Source organism: Sinocyclocheilus anshuiensis, unplaced genomic scaffold (genome assembly GCF_001515605.1).
Source record: "Sinocyclocheilus anshuiensis isolate Anshui unplaced genomic scaffold, SAMN03320099.WGS_v1.1 scaffold454, whole genome shotgun sequence".
Classification (NCBI taxonomy): Eukaryota; Metazoa; Chordata; class Actinopteri; order Cypriniformes; family Cyprinidae; genus Sinocyclocheilus; species Sinocyclocheilus anshuiensis.
This window is the reverse complement of record NW_015548217.1, coordinates 2,774,310-2,782,684: the sequence shown is the minus strand read 5'-3', so window position 1 is coordinate 2,782,684 and position 8,375 is coordinate 2,774,310. Positions and strand designations below refer to the sequence as shown.

General features: G+C 37.2%; 1 protein-coding gene across 1 annotated transcript in view; it reads right to left on the bottom strand.

Annotated features, from left to right (window-relative positions):
• The window catches only part of LOC107654028 (sodium channel protein type 4 subunit alpha A-like), a 49,151-nt gene that overhangs the window by 40,195 nt on the left and 581 nt on the right, over nt 1-8,375 (bottom strand). The window lies entirely within an intron of this gene.

Genomic DNA, 8,375 nt, shown 5'->3' with positions numbered 1-8,375 from the left:
GATCAACAACAATACTGCTCAGTTGTACATGTTGTTCTTGACCACCATATTGTCAGATACACACCACATTTTTAGTCTATGAATTTATATATATATATATATATATATATATATATATATATATATATATATAAAATATATAAACATAAACATTTTTTTACTAAAATGCCATTTACTTGCTAAAAAAGTATAAACTATAAGTCAGATGACAGAGAGCATGTAGTAGATTTTGTAAACCAGATTTTTCAGCAAAGTTGTGATCATGTTGATCATTTAGAGGATATGCGTATCCAATACGATACAGTAGGCTTTATAGTGTTTATATCAGAAAGAAAGGTTACATGTTCAACCCAAGGTAGAGATTTCTGATATTATTATGCCCTGAGTTAGCTTACTTCTGATCACATTAATAAGGTAATGACCTATAAAGTATTTCTGAACAATAACTGTACACCATTGAGGTTATAAATGTCTGTTAAGATGACTGTGGACTGCCAGGAAAGGCCACATTGCAAGATGACTTTGAAGATGTGCACTTAGCAGACTAATACATCCTGTAAGACATGAACTACTACCAGCTGAACCTCCAGTCTGCAACACCCCACCTGTAAAATCCCATTCTTGAGACACGGGGCAGCCCAAATAAATGTCAAAATATGCAAGACAGGCTCAGGAGCCGTAGCAAGACACTTTCCCACAGTACCAAAGAGAACTGAACATTACTCTAGAACATCATATTACTTATTAATATAGCAGACACAGTCACCCAGGCCAACTCACATAGATCACGGCGAGATCACAGAGACACAGCCAATGGCAGCCCACTACTACATTGGAGGAGGTTACATGTGTCAGGCCGCCATTTTGTATCTTTCTGTTTGAACACACTGTGAAGTAAAACATTATACCAAATATATATTAAAATTTATAAAGAACAAAATACAGATCCTTGTTTATTAATTCTGTAATGTCCTGATTTACCCATGTAGTGGGTATTCAATGAGGAATAGCATAACATCCTGCATCTTGTGCTCGTAGGGGAAACTGCAAAAATGGGAGTAAAACAAATTCTTACTTGCTTAAATGAAAGCCATTTGTGACCCTGGACCACAAATCTGATAAATAAGCTTTCCATTGATGTATGGTTTGTTAGGATAGGACAACATTTGATTTGGCTGAGATACAACTATTTGAAAATCTGGGCCCTCATTTATCAACAGTGTGTATGCACAGATGTGTGCATAATGAGTGCATAAGCACAATTTCACGCCAAGTGTGTTATCTACCAACTTGTACTTATATGTAGGAAATGAATGTGTAAATATAAGGACAAAATATAGAACCTATTCTAAGCACTGTTGATAAACGAGGCCCCTGGAATCAGAGGGTGCAAAATAAATAAATATCCTTTAAAATTGTACAGATGAAGTCCTTAGCAATGCATATTACGAATCAAAAATTAAGATTTACGGTAGGAAATTTACAAAATAGCTTCATGGAACATGATCTTTACTTAATATTCTAATGATAAATTAATCATTTTGACCCATACAATGTATTGTTGGCTACTGCTACAAATGGGCATATAGCCGTGCTACTTATGACTGGTTTTATGGTCCAGGGTTACATTTGGTCTTGACAGTGATCCTTACAACTTACCAAATAACTAGTGGTCAATAGACATTGACATGTGGCCATGAATCAGGTTTCCTGACATTTGTATTTACCTGTTTTCGATGCCGAGCCAATACAAAAAGCAAAGTCTGAACACTTTATCTGCTAGAAAATACTGTAAATACAATATAGCTAGATCTAAATTCACAGGATCACTTATACTACCTTTATATACCATATCACACACCCATACAACCTGTTAAATCATTAAGGCATTATAGACATTATGAGCATTATGATTTTCTTTAAAGGCACTGTATGTGATATGGTTAAAAAAAAAATGTTGTTATGCTGGTTTAAAGTCTCCACATCCCGATAGCAATCACTAAGTTAAGTGGTCTAAATGTATTTATATGTATTTTTATCGTCTGTGGTAGGCGTAAGACCATAAAGTGTTCGTCCAATAATATTCCTCTGGCCGAGGATTACGATAGGCTGTCCTACCTGCCTTTTCAAAGTATGTATTTGCATACCACCGCGCACCCTGTTCGCGCAGACATGATAAGTCATCAGTGTGTTCCATTACACTATTGCAGACTATTGCGAGAATGGAAGGTGTTATTATTGTAATATTATGCACTATTTACTGTAAAGTTTTCTCATGGGTGAATGACACATGAGGTAATATGACCGCGTTGCATTTAACCCTCCACCAGTGCTGTCTCTCATCGTGTCGCTGGTTAGCTTCTGGTCTGCCTGTGGGCGTTCATGTGTTTTAGAGGAGGTGTGGCTTTGAAGAGTGATTTGCAGGGAGGGTGGGATCTTATGCTTTCAAAGCTAACGCCATTGGTGCGGTAACCTTAAAGGGTCACTTTTGTACCTTCTTAACCCCCAAAGGATTCATAATAGTGCCATACGAGTACATATTACTACCTTAAGTGTACATAATACTATTCTAAGTTACTAAAATACACCATTTAGGGGTAAAGAAGGAACAAAGCTGAGGTTACTACCTCAGTGACAAGCTGTTGTACCTCTAAAGGTACAATTTTTGCATATTTTTTCTTACAGTGTGAGTGCAAGTTGAACGCACACGTATGTCTTAGAGGATTCAGTGTTTCTTTATGGGGCCCCAGTATACAAGGTATGAAGGGCTGGGAAAGTGGAAAGCAGACATACACTCTGTATCACTCTCATACACATGCGTACCACACAAACACCGATATGGTGGCCGCCCAGCTGCCGTGGGCCATCACGGTTCAGCATCGAGTTACAGAAGTGCGATGACTCTGCTCATTCCAGCTTCACTTGCACCAATAAACACGCCAACTCAGCTCGACCCACACCTCATCTCCCAACACCTAGACTTATATACTCCTTTAAACACCAAAAACAAATGATCCCTCCCCTTGTTCCTTCCAGCTATTACAGCACACAACTTGTTGAGTTACAACAGCAAGTTACTGTTGGTCCATTACCGATTCATTGTTATTTAAAGTCCCCATGAAATCAAAATTAAAGTTTTTTGGGTGTTAAAAAGGGGACGGGGCTGCTTGATATGTCCCGCCCTGTCTTCCTGTTTCAGTTAAAATGACGTCAACACAGAGTAACGCTGCGTGTTTCTAAGCATTTCAGGGGACCTTTAATTCAAACTGTCTCTTTTCTTTAAAATGTTCATGTGCTTATGGTTGTGACATCAGTAGCACTTCTCAGTCATTGTTTCTAAATAACCCATTTGTGCAGCTTATCATCCAAAAATTTGTCAGTTTGTCTACACAGTCCATCAAACGCTTTCAAAAGAGCAATGTTGTCCATGATATGTCCCCTTTAAGAATTTCCTGCCAAAAATGGAGGACATTCTATGTCATTTTCCCACCAATGTTAAGTTTCACTGTGCTGTTCTGGTGGGTGGGTGGGTGGGTGGGGGGCTAATAAGCCACTATCAAGATCTCTTATATCACTACAGGATGAGAAAGAGCATCGCCCACTCCTCCACTTTTTAAGAGCCTCTATCAGGTCAGGGGCCAAGTTTTCCCCAAGTCTTAAATTATACTTGCAGAGGCTTCATTGAAGATATTTCCTGATTGCATTATAGCAGATCAGGTCTTCAACAAGTAAGAGCTATACCACCGGATAGTCCGGAAGCTTGCTCATGTCTTTTTTTTTCATAGCTGTACTGTCAATAGAGGTTTGTCTAAAACCAGCATACAAGTAACACTGAAGGCTCAATCATAGGACAGAAGTAAATAACGCTGTCTGATGACATTCTAATATTTGCAGCTGGGTTACTTTGTCTCTTACTGTATCTACAGCCATGAACAACAGGCAGACTGTTATGCACACACACAGATAAGATAATGATAAAGACAGATATCAGATAAATGACACTTAGTTGCTGGTTTGGCAGCAAAACACAGATGCAAGAGACAATAATCCATACAGTCTTTTCATGTACAATTCCGTTGAAAAATATCTGGACACCTAAGCCATTCTTAAAAATTAACATTATTGCACATATTTAAAAAAAGGTAACAGAAGCACACCATCAAGTAAAATAATTTAAACAAATTTGTTATGGTATTTATGGCTTATATTTATGAAAAAAGACCCTAACACTAGCGTTCTTTATTCCTTTTCTATTCTATCCTATCTTGTTTTCTTTTTATTTATTATAAAAAATGACCCTCTAACACTGGCGTTCTCTATTCTTTTTTAGTGTATCTACTTGTTTTCTTTTTATTATTATAAAAACCTTGCCATGTGCACTGCGTTAGACTAATCAGGACTTGTCACAGCACTTACATATTATTGCTCTTTTGTTGGTTTGATTGCTTCTGTTGTACTCATTTGTAAGTCGCTTTGGATAAAAGCGTCTGCTAAATGACTAAATGTAAATGGTGTAAATTATGAATACCTGAATCACTTCTTTCCCAAACCATCCCAATGAAAAAAATTATTTTTCTTTAAAAAAAAAAAAAGAAAGAAAAACTCGCCCTGAGACAGACCCGTTAAAATTAGACTTGAATCGATCTCATCGGCAACTATTTCAAAACTCGATTTAAACCTTGTGTTCAAAGTGAAGACGCCTACTTCATACACACATTTCTGCTTACTGCAAAAATTGCTCAAAAAAGTTTTGTTTGCAATAACACTTTGTTTTTCACTTCATACATATTTAGAGCAGCTTAAGTGTCCAAATACTTTTTGGAGTAACTGTACATGGGCAACCGCTTCAGGTTTTAACACATGATCGATGTTGGCTAAAACAAAGTGTCACTGACTGACATCCAAATGGAAAATAAAAGCCTATTTTTACTTTGCACCAGAGCACATGCATTGACATTCAGCTAAACACAGTTAGTTTATTCATGCATGAAAAGGTTCAGATGAATTACGTCATCCTCTTAAAACTATATAATATATAATATATCTTAAAACTATATAACTATGCTGACACAACTGACAGATATTCAACATAGCAAAACACCTCTTCATTTCCCTTTAACATAATCCGCAGTAGCTTGACTATCCATTCATGACTTCTTGACCTCTGTACTTATGCCTGTGTGGTAAGTTGTAAACAAATGATCAGCAGTACAAACAAGGGTTTTTATGACTATAGTGTGATGACATGAGGCCTGCTCTGGGCCTATGTCTTCTTAAAGGGTTGTAAACCATGCCTCTCTTTAACACTGCCATGTCTACTTAACCTTTCTCTCTGGTCTCTATAAGGCTTCATGTAAAGCCCTAATGTATGCTGGAGCCTTACTTGCAAAGATCCGCTGCTATCAACTGGATAGGATTTTAAAAACGGTCAAAAGCATCTTTGTACATTTTGAGGAAATAGTAAAAGGTCTGTATGTAGCAGAAAGCCTCATCATGTCAAGCATACGAGCGTGTTAACACTACAGATATCATTTACTCCCGCTCATGCCATTTGAAACCAGTACAATCCCCTGTCTTCTGTGTAACACTGAAGTAGATATTTTGCCTAATGTCTAAGCTGCTTATTTATTTAAAGTGGACAGCGACTGTGGCTGTCAAGCTCCAAACAATACAAAAAAGCATAAACATACTCTATATGAATCATTCATAATATTTGAAGTATTCTGAAGCCATACTATAGCTTTCTATGAGAAACAGACTAACATTTAATTGTTATTAGCTGAAAGTCCTCCCTCCCCTGTAGCTCTCAAATCACATTTACACCTGTACACCTTCAAGACACAGCAACTTTGAATTTATATTTGAATGTATTGAACAACATGATACAGAGGAGAGAGAAATAAAAAAATATGAGCCATACTCAAATTCAGCATGCCTCTAAACCACATTTCTGATTTTGATTGTGCTTTTCTTGTCCGTTTTGATTGGCATTCAGTTTGCATCACGGCAAAAAGAGCAGCGTGGAGATTCTGTAAAACAGCTTCTTTTGTGTTCCACAGAAGAAAGAAGTCATAGTACTACAGACTTCAAACAACACTGAGTTTTCTTTTTTTTTAAATTAACTAGTAAATTAAATAAACTTTCATTGAGACCAGGGGTGTCACTAGACCTATTTTACTGGGGCACCTGAGTACTGATCTGAGAATCATTTTCTCTGATAATACTTGTGTTTTCTATCCGTTGTTTAGAATCAGAACTAAATGCCAGATTTGTGAATAAATCACTTTTTTGATCTAATCTTATTAGGTTTGCAAAATGTTCTAAATTTGTTTGTGATTCGGGTGGATTCATTCACACTGAATCCTTTTCAGGAATTTCTCACTCTGATATAGCAATAAGAAATTTTGAAAAACAAAAACATAAAAGCAATAGATAAGATATTTACCTACAATCCATTGCAGGAAAAGAAACCTGCAAATGTCTTTTAACATTTGTCAGTAATGAAGCAGTTTAACTGCAAAGCCAATTTATATAAATATATCCGTAACAGTATCCAATGGGAAAATAAAAGATATTGGGACAATTTTTTGATGGGGGCTACTAACAGTCCTAATCAATCTATCACATCTCATGTGCAAAGATATCAAACATCACAACGCTACAAACTCCGGATGCACATAAGTGTGTGGTGTCTATGAAACGGGTCAAATTTATGCTTGCACCTTCACCACTGATTCCCCTTTTGCACACTTTAGGAGAGTGCTGGTAGGGGGATCGCCAGAAGATCACATGGTTCCACCGGTGAAAGAAACCTAAAACCAACACCTACTGCGTCCAAGAACATGTGATGCCCAGTACTCGCTCATAGAGACGCACACACTCTAGACAACACATCCTCTAATTCAACAAAATCCACACCAAATATCTAGTATGTCACTGAATGACGCCGTGGATAGTTGCTCCATCCATATACCCAAGATCGTATCATATACATGATGGTGTCACCATTTAACTCCAAGCATCCATCCCGTCCAGTCTGGGCTAATATTATGAAACTAGCCAGGGAAGCTCACAAGGTCCAACCTCATGTCTCAATCTTGCCCTTAAAGATCAAACTAAAAACAAGCATCTCCTTTTATTTCATCTCAAGTAATAGCTAGCATTAAACAACCTTAAATTTAGCTTGTTGGCTCCTCTGTGAAACAGTGCTATCTACATGAGACAAAGTCTTCTTCCACCACCTCTGTGAAAGGCAAGAGCACAAAACTGAAGGGGGGGTTAAACAAAATCCGATCTGACTGAGTGCTTTTGACGAGCATCTCGGGACCAACAGTCCAAATATCTCCATCATCCTACACCTCTGATCAGGGCAACATGGATTAACAGGGGAGGAATGGTGGGGTACAACTGAGCACTACGAGCATCGTCAACCGAGCCCTTGAAATGAAGACATGGGCTATATTTAACTCTGACTCCATATGCTGTTGGGATGGGAAAAAGTGTACGGCTACACGGTCAGCATCTGCTGGAACAATAGACCTTGACACATTAGACATAAAGAAAAGTTCTGTGTATAGTTCACGTTTACATTTGTGGAAGTCCCAAGGAGGGTAAATGAGCATGACAGTGATAAAGATAAGACTGGAAAATGAGGCAACACTGCCAATCTCATTTAGAAATCAAATTTAAGGATAAAATATATTATACATTTTTATTACGTAAATGCTTACAAAATATATAAAATAGACATGAATACTGAATTGAGTATTAATATTCATTATTTATTTTTTAATTATTTGAATTTTTTTTTTTTTTTTTAAGCCACAGCGTGATTCCGGGAAATTAATATAGTGCAGTTGTAGGAAACAGTTTGCCTGAGACTATAGTCAATTATACAATTATTATACATTTAGTGGTCATTATACAAAAATATTTGCTAGCAGAATGACACAACTGACCAATCAGAATCAAGTATTTTAGAGAGAATGTTTTCAAATCTTTCTCACTTCCCATTTTTAAAGGGGTCATATGATGCTTTTTTTAAGATCATTATTTTGTGTATTTGGTGTAACAGAATATGTTGACATGCTTTAATGTTCAAAAAACACATTATTTTTCAAATACTGTACATTATTGTAGGTCCTCTATGCCCCGCCTCCCTCCTTCCGACAAGTGCAGTCTGCTCTGATTGGCCAGCTGACCCAGTGCATTGTGATTGGCCGAACACCACAAGCACTCGTCGGAAATGTAACGCCCCTTACCATAATCGCGAGCTTCATCTTTCAAAATAAATGTAAAGACAGTAAATAATGTCATTAGTTTTACCATCAGTTCAAGCCCGAAAGGGGAACAGACACAGTAATGATGCAGTACAC